The sequence below is a fragment of the Bufo gargarizans genome, chromosome 3, assembly GCF_014858855.1.
Source record: "Bufo gargarizans isolate SCDJY-AF-19 chromosome 3, ASM1485885v1, whole genome shotgun sequence".
In the NCBI taxonomy this organism is placed as follows: domain Eukaryota; kingdom Metazoa; phylum Chordata; class Amphibia; order Anura; family Bufonidae; genus Bufo; species Bufo gargarizans.
This window is the reverse complement of record NC_058082.1, coordinates 421,789,216-421,806,216: the sequence shown is the minus strand read 5'-3', so window position 1 is coordinate 421,806,216 and position 17,001 is coordinate 421,789,216. Positions and strand designations below refer to the sequence as shown.

At 41.4% G+C, this 17,001-nt stretch overlaps 1 long non-coding RNA gene across 1 annotated transcript; it reads right to left on the bottom strand.

Moving 5' to 3' along the window:
• Window positions 1-7,887: 7,887 nt before the first annotated feature.
• Window positions 7,888-16,371, bottom strand: LOC122932063. Its single transcript, XR_006388269.1, has 3 exons — window positions 16,270-16,371; window positions 15,975-16,092; window positions 7,888-8,085 (listed from the first exon to the last, which is right to left on the bottom strand). It is a non-coding gene; the product is annotated as an uncharacterized LOC122932063 (long non-coding RNA).
• Between the last annotated feature and the right edge of the window lie 630 nt (window positions 16,372-17,001).

Genomic DNA, 17,001 nt, shown 5'->3' with positions numbered 1-17,001 from the left:
CTACAATCAAGCCAGCAAGAAAACACAAATAAAGGAAACAGACTTATCTAAGGAATCAGGAGAAGCAGCATCCAGTAGTGAATACAATCCAGGAAGAAGTATAAACCACAAAGTGAGGCAGTGTGGGAGGGAATATAAAGGGAGACAATCAGTGCAAATAGGTGACAGCTGGGAGAAGGAAAGGAGATAGAAAGTAAAACCAAAACAAAGAACATCACACAACAGGTAGAGAAGAACGTCTGCCAGATCTTCTCACAGAGCTGGCAGTGACAGAAAAAACTTCTAGGTAATGTATGTACAAATGAAGGGGTACTAAAGCACCCGCTAGATCACACACCCTGACAGTGACATGTTTTTCATATCCTTATGGGGGTTTTGCCATAATGATCCATGTGCTTTCTGCATCCGTATGTACGTTCCACAAACGACAAAACATGTCCTATTCTTGGCCACAAAGTGCAGTCCAGAGACCCAATGAATTCAATGGGTCCGCAAAAAAACTGATGCAACACGGACATCATCTGTATCTTGCGGACTGCAAAATGCATACAGTCGTGTGCATAAGGCCGTACTTGTTCTGACAATGGCCATACACATTAGATACTTGTATGTATGTATATGACCAGCTTTACTCTTTTGGTGCATGCAACGTTGGCAGGTTAGTGATATAAGTAAAAGAAGCGGGTAAAAGTTCATTGAAAGTACACGTAGAGACAGAAATTTGCAATAAAAGATAATTAGTCTGGCTATAAACCTACAGTTCAGGTTCCAAGAGCATAAAGAAGCAGCTATGTAACACATGTTGGCTCCATTCATGAATGCAGGGTTAGGACTAAAGGGGTTTTCCAAAGTAAAACCCCCCAAAAACTGACAAGGCCAGATCTGCTTCTATTGTTCAGGAACTGGTGATGCCACTGATACAGTGGACCAAGCTCAGCTGCCTCTAGCTCTGTGCGAGCATCTCCATTATGGCGGGTTTTCACCACAAGGCCGGGCACACAAAACCACAGCTGTGTACAAGATCTGCAGGATCAAAATAACCCATGAGCGTTCAAACACAAACATAAGTACCAGGGCTTTATTGCAGAACATGAGGTGGCATCACCAGATCCTGTGGGGAAAATGAACTGGCCAGCTTTTGAAACAAGGCTGTCCTCCTTTTCCTGGTCTTCTTTGTGGCAGCCAGACTACATCCCCAGGCAATTCAGTGTCCTTATCATCATCAGCTGCTTCTTCTCCTGCTCAAATTCCATCTATAATGGAATGTGTGGCCATTAGAAAACTATTCTCGACCAACGATTAGCTTGTGTGTAAGCTGAACTCTCACCTGTCCAAGTTGCTACCATACCACTTAGTTGAGGTAAATGTAATACAGTTCCCAACCTTCCACAATATTTAATTCAGCGGGCATTACTTGTTCTGGTCAGCTGTCCGTAAAAATTGTCATTCTCTTAATGTGTCACACTTACACACCTTCTTCAGCGGACAGGGTAATACCAAGGGGGTCCCTTAAAATGAAAGTGTTTTTTTTTTTGTGATGCCAGTTGCATTTCAGCAACGAGGGACTAGGTCCCCCTATGTAGAAGGTGATGGTTGAACCCAGGTGTAGGAATGCCAGAGTAGTGTAAGGGTTTGTATATAGTGTCCCTTTAGGTGCAGCTTTTGCACTTGTCACGGTGCTCCTATCTGGATATCCCAGAACCCCTGGCGTAGTCATCCGAAGCAGTGCAAATAGGATTAGCAGTTGAAGAATGAGTAAAATAAATGGAGTCTAGACTTGTATTAAAGTAGTTAACAACTTTACTTTGCATAAACTTGCATCAGGGAACAATCTTCCAACTTTATCTTGGTCATCAGCAGATTTTGGCTTAACTTCTGGCAGGCAAACACATTCAGCCATGCTACATCTGTACTCTTTCGGCTCTGCTATGTTGGCTGGATTAAATATAAACTTTTCCTTTCTGCTGTAGGCTGCAACTTAGCTTTCTGTAGTCTGACTCTGTCGTTATCTTTATCCAGGGAATCTTTCTTCCTGGCTTTGGAGGCATTCAGCTTAGGCCTCCACACCCAGCAGAAAGGCTCTGCTGGCTGGCACACAGCCTTCCCCTTTCAGGGGGTAGACTCAACTAACTCCTGCAGGCTCGCTCAGCAGGGAAGAGGGTCTGCTCCTTCCCCATACAGAGGCTACTGTGAACTCCTCTCCCTAACTAAAACTCCTCCCTCTCTAGAGAGGGCTAGAATGGATAGCAAGTTCCACTCTAGGCAAACTAGCTCTGCCTTAGATGGCGTCATCTGCTGGTAGACCAGGTACACTACACTTGACCAGTTGCAAAATAGGAAATACATATACACATTATGCAGGATATGGAAATAAATGCATATGATGACACAGAATCACCCAAAAGAGATAGTGGGGATCCAAAAAGGTGGTAATGCCCCCTAGCAGGGCGTTACACTTCCCCAAAATTTGATACTGCAGACAAGCATTGCTGTCTCTGTCCAGATATAAATAAAAATTGCCTTGTTCTGGAAATGTGGTGCAGTTTTGCATCTTCATCCAAATATTTTTTTGACTGATATTTGTACTTCTGGCCAGCTTTAAATTTTTAAAATTGTCTTCTTTTCTAAATGACCTTTCCTTAGCACATACTCCGATCCATGGACTTCTGAGCAATCAGATTGGAATAGTGGCTGGAACTGGCCAAGATTGCTCTCACTGTACTTCCTTGTCCAGCTTCCAAGGTAATGTCACAAATGCAGGCAGGTGATGTTGTCACACAAAAATGGACAGAGAGTTGTCTTCGGCAAGTGTATAAAATATCACTTTTGTCAAAAGGAAAGAGGCATGGATTTGTGAGGATTTTCGCACACCTCTGGCTGAGGCTGATGAATAGATCTGCCATTACTGATGGCTATCTATTACTGACCCTAATATGCCACAGTCGCTGTCTGCCTGCCTACCATCTTGTTCCATACCTTACATCTGCTGCTAGATATAGAAAGTCAAATTGCAGCGCTCACCTACATATCGTATCAGAGGCACGGATGTGGCCAGGACAAAGCCAACATAAACTGTTTAAAAAGTAGAGGGGTCCAGCTTCTGATAAAACAATATCCTTTATTCGATGCTGTAAAATCCATACAAAACAAGACAGATGCAAAATCAACGTGTTGTCAAGTTAACGATCCTTGCTAATGATATAAAATGCCATCTGTGACTCTCCCATATTAATAAGTTGCCTGCACTCGACCACTTTTAGGATCTTGTTGAAAGGGAAAAAAAACAAAAAATAAAAATGTATTCACCATACAATTAGGAGAAACGATTTAAATCGAGCAGTAAAAGAGACAATTTCACGTTGGAAGAACGCAGGGCCGGTGCTATAATAAGGCAGACCAAGCGGCTGCCTTAGGGCGCACAGATGGGGGAGGGGGGGGGGGCGGAAAAAAATGAAACTTTATTTTTAAAATACCCTGTGTTTCTTGCCCCTGGGTCTTATGGGGCGAATACTAATGAAGCACTTCCATTATTTTATTTGCGCTGATGGCTGATATGGGGGGGCATGATGGCTGACATGGGGGAATGATGTATGACATGAGGGACTGATCTGAGGCATGGGGGGCTGATCTGAGGTCTGATTAACATTGTGTGTCTGATTGCTGGTTTGACCTGAGGTGCAATGGAAAATATTATTTTCTTATTATCCGCCTCTAAAACCTAGGTGCGTCTTAGAGGGCGAAAAATACGGTCCTTAAACCAGCGATTGTCTGAAGCAGAGAGAGAATACCAGGACCACATAGAGAACCCAGCTGCTGCAGACGGGACCAGGGCCAGGTGAGCTGCGAGGAGGCCAAAATGTAGCTTTGCTTGTGTTGGCAGAAATCCTTGCATCGGCCCTGGAAGAACGCAATGCACTGAGAGACTTAGAGAGGAAAACAGATATAATAATTAAGGAAGCTGATAAAGGGGGAGCAGTGGTTATTTTGGATAGGTATATCTATAAATCACAGGTTTTAAAAATGTTGGATGATATAACAGTCTATACTCCTCTGAAAAGTAACCCCTTCCCCCTTTTTCAGCAGAAACTTATTAAGATTTTGCAACAGGGTCTCTCAAGTGGTATTTTGAGTAAGAAAGAATTGAAATATATTTATGTGGAACATCCCATATCGATATTCCATTCTCTGCCAAAGGTACATAAAGGAGAGTTTCCGCTCCCTATTAGGCCGATAGTGGCAGGAATAGGCTCATATTCAGAAAGGCTCTCAGAATAGGTGGACACTCTCCCCTCAACCCTTAGTGCAGCTTATACCAGGCGTCCTTAAGGATACTCGCACAGTTTTGCAATCTTTTCATAATTTTGAATGGTGTGATGCTTTCACATGGATTACAGCTGATGTGGTCTCATTATATACGAATATTCCTCATAATTTGGCAATCTCTGCCCTCAAATGGGTTTTGGGAAGTTATAGCAACTATACTGTGGAGTTGCAAGATTTCATCTGTATTTCAGTCGATTTTTTAATGAAACATCATTTTTTTATGTTTGATTGCAGTTATATTCTTCAGGTCTCCGGTGTTTCTCTGGTGGTGAAATTTTTGGCCTCCATAGCAAACATCTTTATGGCATGGTGTGAGAGCAAATTTTTGTTTGATATTAATAATCTCTTCTTTCAAAACAAAGGTGGTATGGACGTTATATCGATGACCTGCTCTTTCTATGGTCAGGTAATATAGCGGACATACCACTTTTTGGAGATTATCTTAATGGCAAATTGGATTCATTGAATTTTGTTCTACACCATGATCCATTTTCTATTGCATTTTTGGATCTGCGTTTATATGTAGATGGTACAAAAACAAAGGTTTCCTCTGTTACTTACAGAAAATAAACCGCAGGGAACACCACATTGCTAGTAACTTCATGTCATCCTACACATTTAACAAAAAATATACTAAAAGGACAAATGGTTAGAGCACGACGCAATTGCTCGACCAACGAATCTTTTGCTGAAGAGGCTGCTGCTATTAGCTCTAGGTTACACTCCAGGCTATACACTACACAATCTATTCGGAAAGTCAGACAATGGGCGTTAACATTAGATAGAAACAGACTAGTATTTCCTGGAGAACCTATTACCAAAACAAATACCCAAGAAAAAATGAAATCAGTTACTTTTACTACCAGTTATAGCGAGGAATACACTGACATTTGTAAAATTGTAAAAAAAACATCTACCAGTGCTAAACCATGATGCCGAGTGAAGTGATTTCGGATGTCAGATGTGCTGCTCGCAGGACCCCACTTTGGGTCACAGGATCAGTCCCAGCTTTTTCTGTGACCGCCCGAAGGCCAAACCAGTGTGGCTTTCGTATCAGGGTAGTTATAAATGAGGCCACAGAAAATGCACATGCTGCGAACATATGTCCGTTAGTCAAACAGTCACGACCACAGTGAACCACTACACTATACAGCTATATGTTAACCCGAACAGAAATATAAAATAAGTCTTCTGGTGAATAGGAATTTTCACTACATCAGAAACTACTATGAGGTTTTTCTGACACAGTTTAGTATTCAGCTTTATAACTGAGTGGATAAGGTCTCTAATGTACAAGGGGTTGGGAGTTCAAATCCCGGCAGAAACTTTTCAGCAATAGATGTCAAATTACATTTAAAACTCCACGATGTGCAGAGCATAGCGATGCTCGAGCCGAACTGGTAGTCGGCCGAGCATGCTCGAGCAACACTATTAATTACATGTTTTGAATGCTCTATGCAATATATAGGATGTACCGCCAAACAGATTAAAACTAGAATACAGAGACATTTATCTGACATACCTCACTATCAAACACGCAATGTTTATTCTGCCACTTTGCACTTTACCATTGTATATAAGGGTAATACAAAAAAGTTTTAGAGTCCAGGGTGTGGAGAGGGTCACGCTCCCAGTTGGGTGGGGTGGGGGGGGGGGGTGACCATAGACACAAACTACTATGTAGAGAGGCACATTGGATTTTCGAACTTGGTAGTTGCTTTCCCACAGGCATGAACAAAAAACATGACTTGATTTTACAGTATCAATGAATTTGAAACTTTTTTCTTTTCTTAGTTTTTTTTTTTCTGCACATGTTGGATTTGTCATTCCATGCTTTGTGATTTGCCCACACCTGATTATCATGTGATGTTGTTTCTATGCATGTGATTGGAGGATGTGTATTTATATGGGAGAGTCACAGATGGCATTTTATATCATGAGTAAGGATCGTTAACTTGAGATCCGAAAAGCGTCGATTTTGCAACTGTCTTGTTTTGTATGGATTTTACCTCATCGAATAAAGGATATCGTTTTATCAGAAGCTGGACCTCTCTACTTTTTACACAATTACAGCTGCTGCTGCCAACACTGCCAATCCCCCTACTGCCACTTCCATTAGCCCTACTTAGACAACTATTATTATTATTACCCCTGCACAGCCACATACTCATCTACTACCTTGTCAGTTCCATACTGTGCTGCTACTGCTGCCATTACTATTGCTGCCACATGCCACTATTGTCGCTACACATCTTACCCTTTTCAACATCCACACTAGAGATGAGCAAATTTCAGGTTATAAAATTTATTCACGCTTCGTTTACTGGTAAAAGTTGAATTGCGTTATGGATTCCGTTACCACCGGACCATGACGCAATTCTATGACGGAATGCATAACGGAATGCCTTTAGAGGCATTCTGTTATTCATTCTATCATAATAGAAGTCTATGGGCTGCAAAACGGATTTGTCACGATTCTGTTATAGCAGAAGAGGAAACGGGCCGGAGCCGTTTTGCAGCCCATACACTTCTATTATAAGGGAATGAATAACGGAATGCCTCTAAAGAAATCCATAACGCAAGTCACCTTTTACCAGTAAATGAAGCGTGAAAGAATGTCAAAATATGATATTCGCTCATCTCTAATCCATACTATACTGCTGCTGCTTCCAAAAATGGGAGAATATTTCATAACAAGTCACTGTTTTTCTGACACTACCATTTGTGTATGTATAAACAAGGGTCTTGTTAAGGCATATGCTTGGATGCTTGTGCAGAGCAAGCCACTGTTTCTTATGATAATTACATTTGTGTGTATACAACAGGGGCTCTGTTTAGACATAAGTTTGTCTGCTTTGTCCAAACAAGCCACAGTTTTTTTTTTGATAACACTGTGACACCATATGCTAATAAGGGAAAATTTTTGGAACGTATCTAATAATAAAAAGCAGAACAAATCCAACACTGCAGTATGTTTTTAAACACGCTGTTTGTTAACACCGTCAACCATACATATACCCATTGTTACATAAATGAGTGTCATTTGCTATTGCTGTCATTGCGTTAAAGAGCTTAAAAGGAGAGAGGCGAGAGCAAAAAGTTTAATAAATAAATTAAAAATGAGAGAAAGATAAGAGAGAAAAAATATGAGCCCTAGGAGGCCTCAGATTGTCATATACATTTTTAAGCCATTTGGAGCACTTTTGATTTGGATAGAATTGATTCTGAACTGAATAAATTTTTTGGAATCATTCAGCGAATAGGACACAAAACTAATTTCAAGAAGTTTACTAATCTTTAATGGGAATATAAGGCTCTGTTCACATGTTCAAGATTTAGACACAGAAAAGATTTGCACAAATTGTTGTCCACACCATGGAAATGATGAGCAGGTTAATTTTCCTCACAGATTATGCAGGGCAAAGCCATGGATTAGACCAACTGAATGACAGTGGGGCTAATCCACATTTGTCAGATTTGCCATTCTAAATTTATAAACATACTGTTACAAACAAATTAATTGAATACATGACTAATGTATTCCATTAAAAATCAGGTGCTGCAGCCTCAGTGTGGCAGGTGCAGAGCTAGGCTAACCACTCATATATGCAGATTGTTTGAAACTGGTGGATGCAAAGAATTGATCAGCTTGGTACATTCCTCAAGCAGTGATCTGTGACCTCCACGCTGAATTCCTGAGCTGTCCACTGAAGAGTCCTGACTTCACCCCCAGCAGGGGGGAAACTCCAGATTCTGATCATTCTGTAAAAATACATGTGACTAGGATCAGTTTGAGCACAGATGCTAAACCTCCTGTGTAGGAACGAAAAAGCAGCTGATGTATTTTAATGCATACAGTAAACAGTACTGAACCCAATAGTCCATTTGTTATTCTGATCTCAAAAAATTAGTAAGAAACCCATCTGAAGCTTTCTCATGTATATCCCAGGGCAAATTCCCCTCCATGAATGATTACATATTCTAGTTCTATCATATTTTTATTTAAAGGAGTTCAATAGGACTAAAACCAACTTCTGTATAATATAAACACAAAGTGGGGAGTATTACACTCTATGGACCTGATGCATCAAGACTGGCATCAGCTACTCTATGATGAGGTGCAGGCAGTGGCTTACCTACCATATAGACAGACCACGCAGCTGCTATGGGGCCCGTGAGGAAGAGGGGCCCGCAGTGGAGGAGAGGCCCGCCCCCTAATTACTTCTGTCTATCTTTCTAAAGCTAATGGACCTTTGATGATGTCATCACAGGTCCTGTAAGGGAACTGCACAGTGTAAAGTGCAGTTCCCAGGTTAGAACAGTGCATCTGTCAGGACCTGTGATGACATAATCTTCAACATCTCAGGTCCTGCAGGATGTAGCAAAGAAACTGCACCAAAAATGGTGTAGTTCCTAGCTTTGAAAGGTACATCTGCCAGGACCGATGATGACATCATTACAGGTCCTTTAACCCCTAACAGCAAGTATTAGAAGTTCACAATCAGCTCTGCATTGATCCATACAGACTGGAATGGAATGGTAAGAGAGGCCCACCACTTCTCATCATTTACCCCCCCCCCCCCTCCATGCCCTGTTTTTACTCATTGCTCACTCATGTATAATACTTCAGACAGTTACAGTGACCACTACCTCATGTACCTCACACACACAGTGACCATAATGTATAACTGACCACATATTTCTGTAAACAATGCATCTATAGTATTATACCTTGTATGTCTCACATCAATACACTGCTATGTGTGTGTGTGTGTATATATATATATATATATATATATGTATGTATGTATGTATATACACATGCACTGCAAATATTTCACAGTATTATAGATGCAATATGTACAGATATAAAGTATGTACAGCAGTGTATTGATATGAGAGGTAGGAGGTATAATAGATGCAGTGTGTACTGATATGTGAGGTACGAGGTATAATAGATGCAGTATGTATAGATATATAGTATATACAGCAGAGTACTGATATGTGAGGTACGAGGTATAATATATGCAGTGTGTACAGGTATATAGTATCTACAGCAGTGTAATGATATGTGAGGTAGGAGGTATAATAGATGCAGTGTGTACTGATATGTGAGGTACGAGGTATAATAGATGCAGTGTGTACAGATATATAGTATATACAGCAGTGTACTGATATGTGAGGTACGAGGTATAATAGATGCAGTGTGTATAGATATATAGTATATCCAGCAGTGTACTGATATGTGAGGTACGAGGTATAATAGATGCAGTGTGTACAGATATATAGTATCTACAGCAGTGTACTAGATATAATATATGCAGTGTGTACAGGTATATAGTATATACGGTAGTATAATATGTGAGGTACGAGGTATAATAGATGCAGTGTATATAGGTATAGAGTAGATACAGCAGTGTATTGACATGAGGTATGAGGTATGAGGTATAAATTACAGGTCGTACCTCATATATCAGTCCACTGCTGTATATACTATATATACTATATATCTGTACACACTGCATCTATTATACCTCGTACCTCACATATCAGTACACTACTGTATATACTACAGTCATGTGAAAAAATTAGGACACCCTTTGAAAGCATGTGGTTTTTTGTAACATTTTTAATAAAAGGTTATTTCATCTCCGTTTCAACAATACAGAGAGATTAAAGTAATCCGACTAAACAAAGAAAACTGAAGAAAAGTCTTTTCAAGATCTTCTGTAAATGTCATTCTACAAAAATGCCTATTCTAACTGAGGAAAAAGATAGGACACCCTTGCCCCTAATAGCGAGTGTTACCTCCTTTGGCTGAAATAACTGCAGTGAGACGGTTCTTGTAGCCATCTACCAGTCTTCGACATCGGTCTGAGGAAATTTTACCCCACTCCTCAATGCAGAACTTTTTCAGCTGTGAGATGTTTGAGGGGTTTCTTGCACGTACAGCCCTTTTCAAGTCACCCCACAGCATCTCAATGGGATTCAAATCTGGACTTTGACTTGGCCATTCCAGGACTCTCCATTTCTTCTTTTTCAGCCAATCTTTGGTTGATTTACTAGTATGTTTTGGGTCATTGTCATGTTGCATGGTCCAGTTCCGCTTCAGCTTTAATTTTCTAACTGATGGTCTCACATGTTCTTCAAGCACCTTCTGATACACAGTAGAATTCATCGTGGATTCTATGATGGTGAGCTGACCAGGTCCTGCTGCAGCAAAGCAGCCCCAAACCATGACACTTCCACCTCCATGCTTCACAGTTGGTATGAGGTTCTTTTCTTGGAATGCTGTGTTTGGTTTACGCCAAACATGTCCTCTGCTGTTGTGTCCAAATAATTCAATTTTGGACTCATCTGTCCAAAGAACATTATTCCAGAAGTCCTGGTCTTTGTCAACTTTATCTCTGGCAAATGTCAGTCTGGCCTCGATGTTTCTCTTGGAAAGCAAAGGTTTCCTCCTTGCACACCTCCCATGCAAGTTAAACTTGTACAGTCTCTTTCTGATTGTAGAGGCATGTACTTCTACATCAACAGTAGCCAGAGCCTGCTGTAGTTCTCGAGATGACACTTTAGGGTTTTTGGAGACCTCTTTTAGCATCTTGCGGTCTGCTCTTGGGGTGAACTTGCTTGGGCGACCAGTCCTGGGCATGTTGGCAGTTGTTTTGAAAGCCCTCCACTTGTAGACTATCTTCCGGACAGTGGAATGGCTGATTTCAAAATCTTTTGAGATCTTTTTAAATCCCTTCCCAGACTCATAGGCTGCTACAATCTTTTTTCTGAAGTCCTCTGACAGCTCTTTTGCTCTCACCATGGTGCTCACTCTCACTTCAACAGTCAGGAGCACACCAAACTAAATGTCTGAGGTTTAAATAGGGCAAGCCTCATTCAACATGCAGAGTAACGATCTACTAATTATGTGCACCTGGTGTGATATACCTGTGTGAGATCTGAGCCAATTTAAGAGGGAATACATGTGAGGGTGTCCTATCTTTTTCCTCAGTTAGAATAGGCATTTTTGTAGAATGACATTTACAGAAGATCTTGAAAAGACTTTTCTTCAGTTTTCTTTGTTTAGTTGGATTACTTTAATCTCTCTGTATTGTTGAAACGGAGATGAAATAACCTTTTATTAAAAATGTTACAAAAAACCACATGCTTTCAAAGGGTGTCCTAATTTTTTCACATGACTGTATATACCTGTACACACTGCATATATTATACCCCGTACCTCACATATTAGTACACTGCTGTATATACCTGTGCACACTGGATATATTATACCCCGTACCTCACATATCAGTACACTGCTGTATATACTATATACCTGTGCACACTGCATCTATTATACCTCGTACCTCACATAACAGTACACTGCTGTATACTCTACACATCTGTACACACTGCATCTATTATACCTATTTTGTGTGCCAGGGCTGTTTTGTAATCCCAATCCAGCCCTGAAGGCATAAATTATAAAACGCAGCAGCAAGAATAGTTCATTGAACAAAGAGAGAGGCCTGGAATGGGTAGTGGGAGGGGCTATAAACGGGGAATGGGGGCCCAATTTCGATTCTTGCTATGGGGCCCAGTGATTTCTATGTACGCCCCTGGGTGCAGGTCTTGTCATTACTTGTTTCCTGCAACAGTCCATGCGCTAGAATGAAATCTACGGCAACTCGGAGCTACCCTAGATTTCAGTTACTTGCTCCAGATTCTGGCGTAAATAATGATAAATGACCATGGGCAGACAGCTCCACCCACCCTCCACCCTCGCCACGCTCCCATTTCATAAAATTGGTAAGGGGCGGCCAATCAGAAAAATTCCAACTAAAGCTGCAAAGAGCCAAGGTTTATTCCAACGTAATGTTTCAGTTATAGAAATCCTTTTTCAATCATGTCTTAGAACAGTGCACATATTTATACCAAATATGACATTAGCATACCGTGACATTAATTTTAACTTCAGGGTTCTAATGCCACAAAACAACAAGGGAGTGAAAACTTTTACAATCCACTCTCTCTCTCTCTATATATATATAATATATAAAGCTGTGTATGTGTGTGTGTGTGTGTTTATATATATGTATGTCCGCTAAAGGAATCGCATTTACAATGACGAAATTTGGCACACAGGTACATCAGGTGTCCGGGAAGGTTTTAGACAAGGTCACAGCTCTCTAGGACGTACCGTTCCTGAGATAATCCCAAAAAATGCATTAGCCAATAGAAGCTTGGTCACATGACCCCTATCAGCCAATAGAAGCTTGCAGGCTGTTAGCCTCCACATACACAGTTTTACTTCAGGTTTCCATAACAATGCAGCCATTTTTCTTCACTGCTGTAGGAGAGCTTTAAAGGAAATCTGTCACCAGGATAATTGCTGCTGAAGTAAAGCCATGGCCTAATAGCACTTAGTACCTTATTTCAAGATGTGCCTTTGTTCTTGTTTTTATCCTCTGAAAATCCAGTTTATTTGGGATGCAAATGATCCAGTAAGGTGCCGAGAGGGGCGTCACTCTTGCAGCAAGGAGCACAGACATGCCCCCTGCCACAATGTGTCCACCCTCAAAAGACGAATTTAATACCCAGGCCCAGCTAAGCCACGCCCCTTATCTGGTTAGGCCATGACCTCTCCCACTGCTTATCCGGTTAGGCCACGCCCACTTCAATTAAGCCGACAGGGACTGAAAAATTACGTTAAAATCAACTTCTGTCAGCTGCAGAGGTGGGAGGGACAGTGACTTTCTCCCTGCAGCTCAGCGGACAGGGATTGAAAAATGAAGTTAAAAATCAACTTCTAGGTCCCGCTAAGCCATGCCCCCGATTCGGTTAGGTCACGCCCCCTCCCGCTCCTCAGCCTACAGGGATTGAAAAAATGAAGTTAAAAATCAACTTCTGTTAGCTGCAGGGGTGGGAGTGCGGGTGACTTTTCCCTGGAGCTCATACTCAGACAGCACGGTGCTGCTGTCTGAAAGTGAGCTGTTCAAAAAGGACATCCCTGTGTCCGTCCAGACGGAGGATAGGGAGTTTGAAAGCCAGACTGTCCGGCCTAAAACTGACCTCTGGCCCCCCTAGGGGCAAGCTGCTGTGGAAGTCACAGATAAGTGGATGGTCCGCTATGGAGGTCACTGTTAAGCGTCAGATTGCTGTCCAGGCCACTGTTAAGGGGACGGTCCCCTGTGGAGGTCATTGTCAAGAGGGGGGGTTTGCTGCGAAACTCACTGTTAAAGGGGCAGGCTGCTGTGAAGGTCAAAGTGAAGAAAGTGGACTGCTGTAGAGGTCCAATTTTAAGAGACGGAGCACTGTGGGGGGGGGGGCAGTGTTAATGGGTGGGGGCTGTGGAGGTCACTGTTATGGGGGCGTGGTGCTGTAGATGTCACTGTCATAGTGGATAGTGTTGATATCTTTTAACGACACACACAAACATTAAATGAAATAGATTAAATATACCCGAGTGAAGCCGGGTCCTTTAGCTAGTATATATATATAAATATATGTATATATATATATATATATATATATATATATATGTATATATACATATATATATATATATATATATATATATATATACACAGTACTGTGAAAACGTTCAAATGTTTTAGGCAAGTGTGGAAAAAAGTGTTAATAGTTTATTTTTATCAACTAACAAAACGCAAAGTGAACAAAAGATAAATAATATCACACTTGCATACTGTTTTTGAAGGAATTTGGCAGGTAGGTTGTTTCAAACATACTAGAGAACTAACCACAGATCTTCTGTGAATGTAGGCTTACTCAAATCCTTCTGTCTCTTCGTGTAATTGTTATGGACAGTGCATGTGGATCCACTATGTCAACAACCAGTTTGACTTTGGGCTAGTCCCAAGGTTGTTATGCTGGCAGTCCCCTGGTTTCCACCCTTTAACCCCTATACAGGGAACTGGCTTTCACTGCAGGGGTGTCACTAAGCAGCTACCTCTTAAAATATTCCCTGTGTTGTTGGTCACAGACCCACGGGAATCAGACACTGGTACGTGGCACCGAGGGAACAAGCAAACTCGTAGTCAATAACAGACCTAGGTCAGAACGGGCAGAGTTTGTACGAAGGCCAAAGTAAGTGGCACAAGATCAGTACGGTGTACAGCCACAGGTCAGATCAGGTGATAGAGGGCCTGGATCAATAAAACAGGCAGAAATGGTATAACTGGCAAACGTCTAATAGCTCTTTACAAGACGCAGCACAGTTAAATAGCTGATGAGGTAATAAGTCAAGTAGCTGAGCACAAGATCAGAAAGGAAATTAACCCCTGCAGTGAAAAGTCTCTCTAATACACACACAGGGAGAGGCCTTGCATCCAGGCTGCAGCCTGCAGTGTTGGACACAGGAGTCTGGCAGCCAGGCAGAAGCTAGGTGAGTGATGTGATGCCCGTGCCTAACCCAGATAGCAGAGTGGGGGTGGGCATGGAGCACTATTGGGATAATAATCCCAGACAGACTTGATGAGGTTGAGCTCAGGGCTCTGTGGGGCCCATATCATCACTTCCAAGACTCCTTGTTCTTTTTTACATTGGTGGTATGTTTGGGGTCATGGTCCTTCTGTAGAAAAAATGTGGAGCCAATCAGACACCACCCTGATGGTACTGTATTATGGATAAGTATTTGCCTGTATTTCTCAGCATTGTGGACACTATTAATTCTGACCATATTCCTACAACATTTGTTGAGAACTTAGTGCAGCAGATGAAATACACATCATGCTTACGTCCCTTCAAAATCAGAAGATGTCCAAGAGTGCTACCAGCTCAGAACTGGCAGAAACCAGAGGGACCCAGGTACATCCATCCACTGTTTTGAGAAGTCTGACCAAAAATGGTCTTCATGTATAAACTGCAGCCAAAAAGCCATACCTTCGATGTGAAAACAAGGCCAAGTGACTCAGCTATGCACAAAAACATAGGCACCAGGGCACAGAAAAACGGCGTCAGGTGCAACAGTCAAATCTTCAAATATTTGGCTGTAACAGAAGGTAGTGTGTTTGTCAAAGGTCTGGAGAGCGGTACAATAATGAGTGTCTGAGGCCTACTGTGAAGCATGGTGGAGGTTCCTTGCAAAATTCACAAAATTGAGTTCAGGATTGATGGTGTGCTCAATGCTGAGAATTACACGCAAACAGTTATTCATCATGCAATACCATCAGGGAGGCCTCTGATTAGCCCCAAATTGATTCTTCAGCAGAACCACAACCCCAAACATACAGCGTATGTAATTAGGAACTATCTTCAGAAAATAGAAGAACAAGGAGTCCTGGAAGTAATGATATGGCCCCCACATCATAAGTGCACCCCACAAGAGCAGCCACCATCGATTCACCGCTATGGGAATTCTGAAAATAGCTGAGCATGCTTGCTTAGCTATTTTCATAACTCTTACGCGCGGTGAACTCTGCTTCACTTTAGGGGCCCTGTCCTGGAGATAATGGTGGGTCCTAGAGGTGATGGCAATGTCTCAGATAGGAGTACCCCTTTAATAAATCTCCTCCATTGTATGTAAAATCTACTGTGAAAACAACTGCTGCAGGACTACTGGGTGCATGGCGCTGCTGACTAACATACGTAATTGATGTTAAAAACCATAAAATGTTTAATGACAGGGTAATAGACAGTACTTTAGGTTGTAACTCAGCAATCTTGTCCTAGCTGTAATCCCATGATGATATCCCCAGGGTGTATATGAGTGAAAGGAGAGCCGTTTAAGGGTCATTGTGTCTCCAGGTCAGGTAGTATCTACAATGGAAACAGCCAGAGAATAACGATCAGTACCAAAAAGACTTCTTGGAGCTATAGAAGTGTGCATTGCTTTCACTGTGAATAACAGGATCGACATTTAAGTGGGTGTATTGTCTGTCACATGCCTGTCTTTTACAAACAAGATCTTGGGCTTGACTTTACAATATAATGCACCTGTCATCCAAAAATAAACCTGTTGGTTCCAAATACACGTATTTTCCTATGAAATGAGACTGAAATGACGTCTTCTACTTCCAAATGGTAATAGGACCTCATGCTCACATCTGCTGACTGAAATAGAGAAGAAAAAACATGAAAAACACTAGAAACTAAGAAACAAATGGCAAGAAAATGCTACGTCATACATTTGCTACAGAAGAGATTTTTTTTTTATTCCTGTAATGGAATCCTTTCCAATTTTCATAATAAATATGCTGATGACATCCAGGCTGTCGTCAATTGCTATAATATGCAACTTCTGATCCTGAAGCGCACATGCCTGAATGCTTCATTTAATCTGCATTTAAGTGAATGGGGGCACTCTCCGTACTTCTTTGTACTATGTAACATTGATGCATTAAAAAAAGAGAAGTTAGAAGGGGCCATGGAATTCACCCAAGACCACTATTTAATATATTCTCCTTCCAGCATTAGCTGATCCCCAGGGCTATATTTTAAGAAAGGCTTACCCTGATAGGACAACCCTTTAAATGTTACTTTGCTTTAGAATTAGAAAGTAAATGGGGGTCTCTTCTCTACTAAGAATAGGATATTTCTCATGATTTATTTCCGATTGTTCATATATATATTGTGGGGTGTCGCTCTGGTAGACAGGATTAGCAGACGCAGTACAGAGGCAACAAGTTCTTTGGATGAAACAGTTCAGTGTTTTATTCACACTTTAGG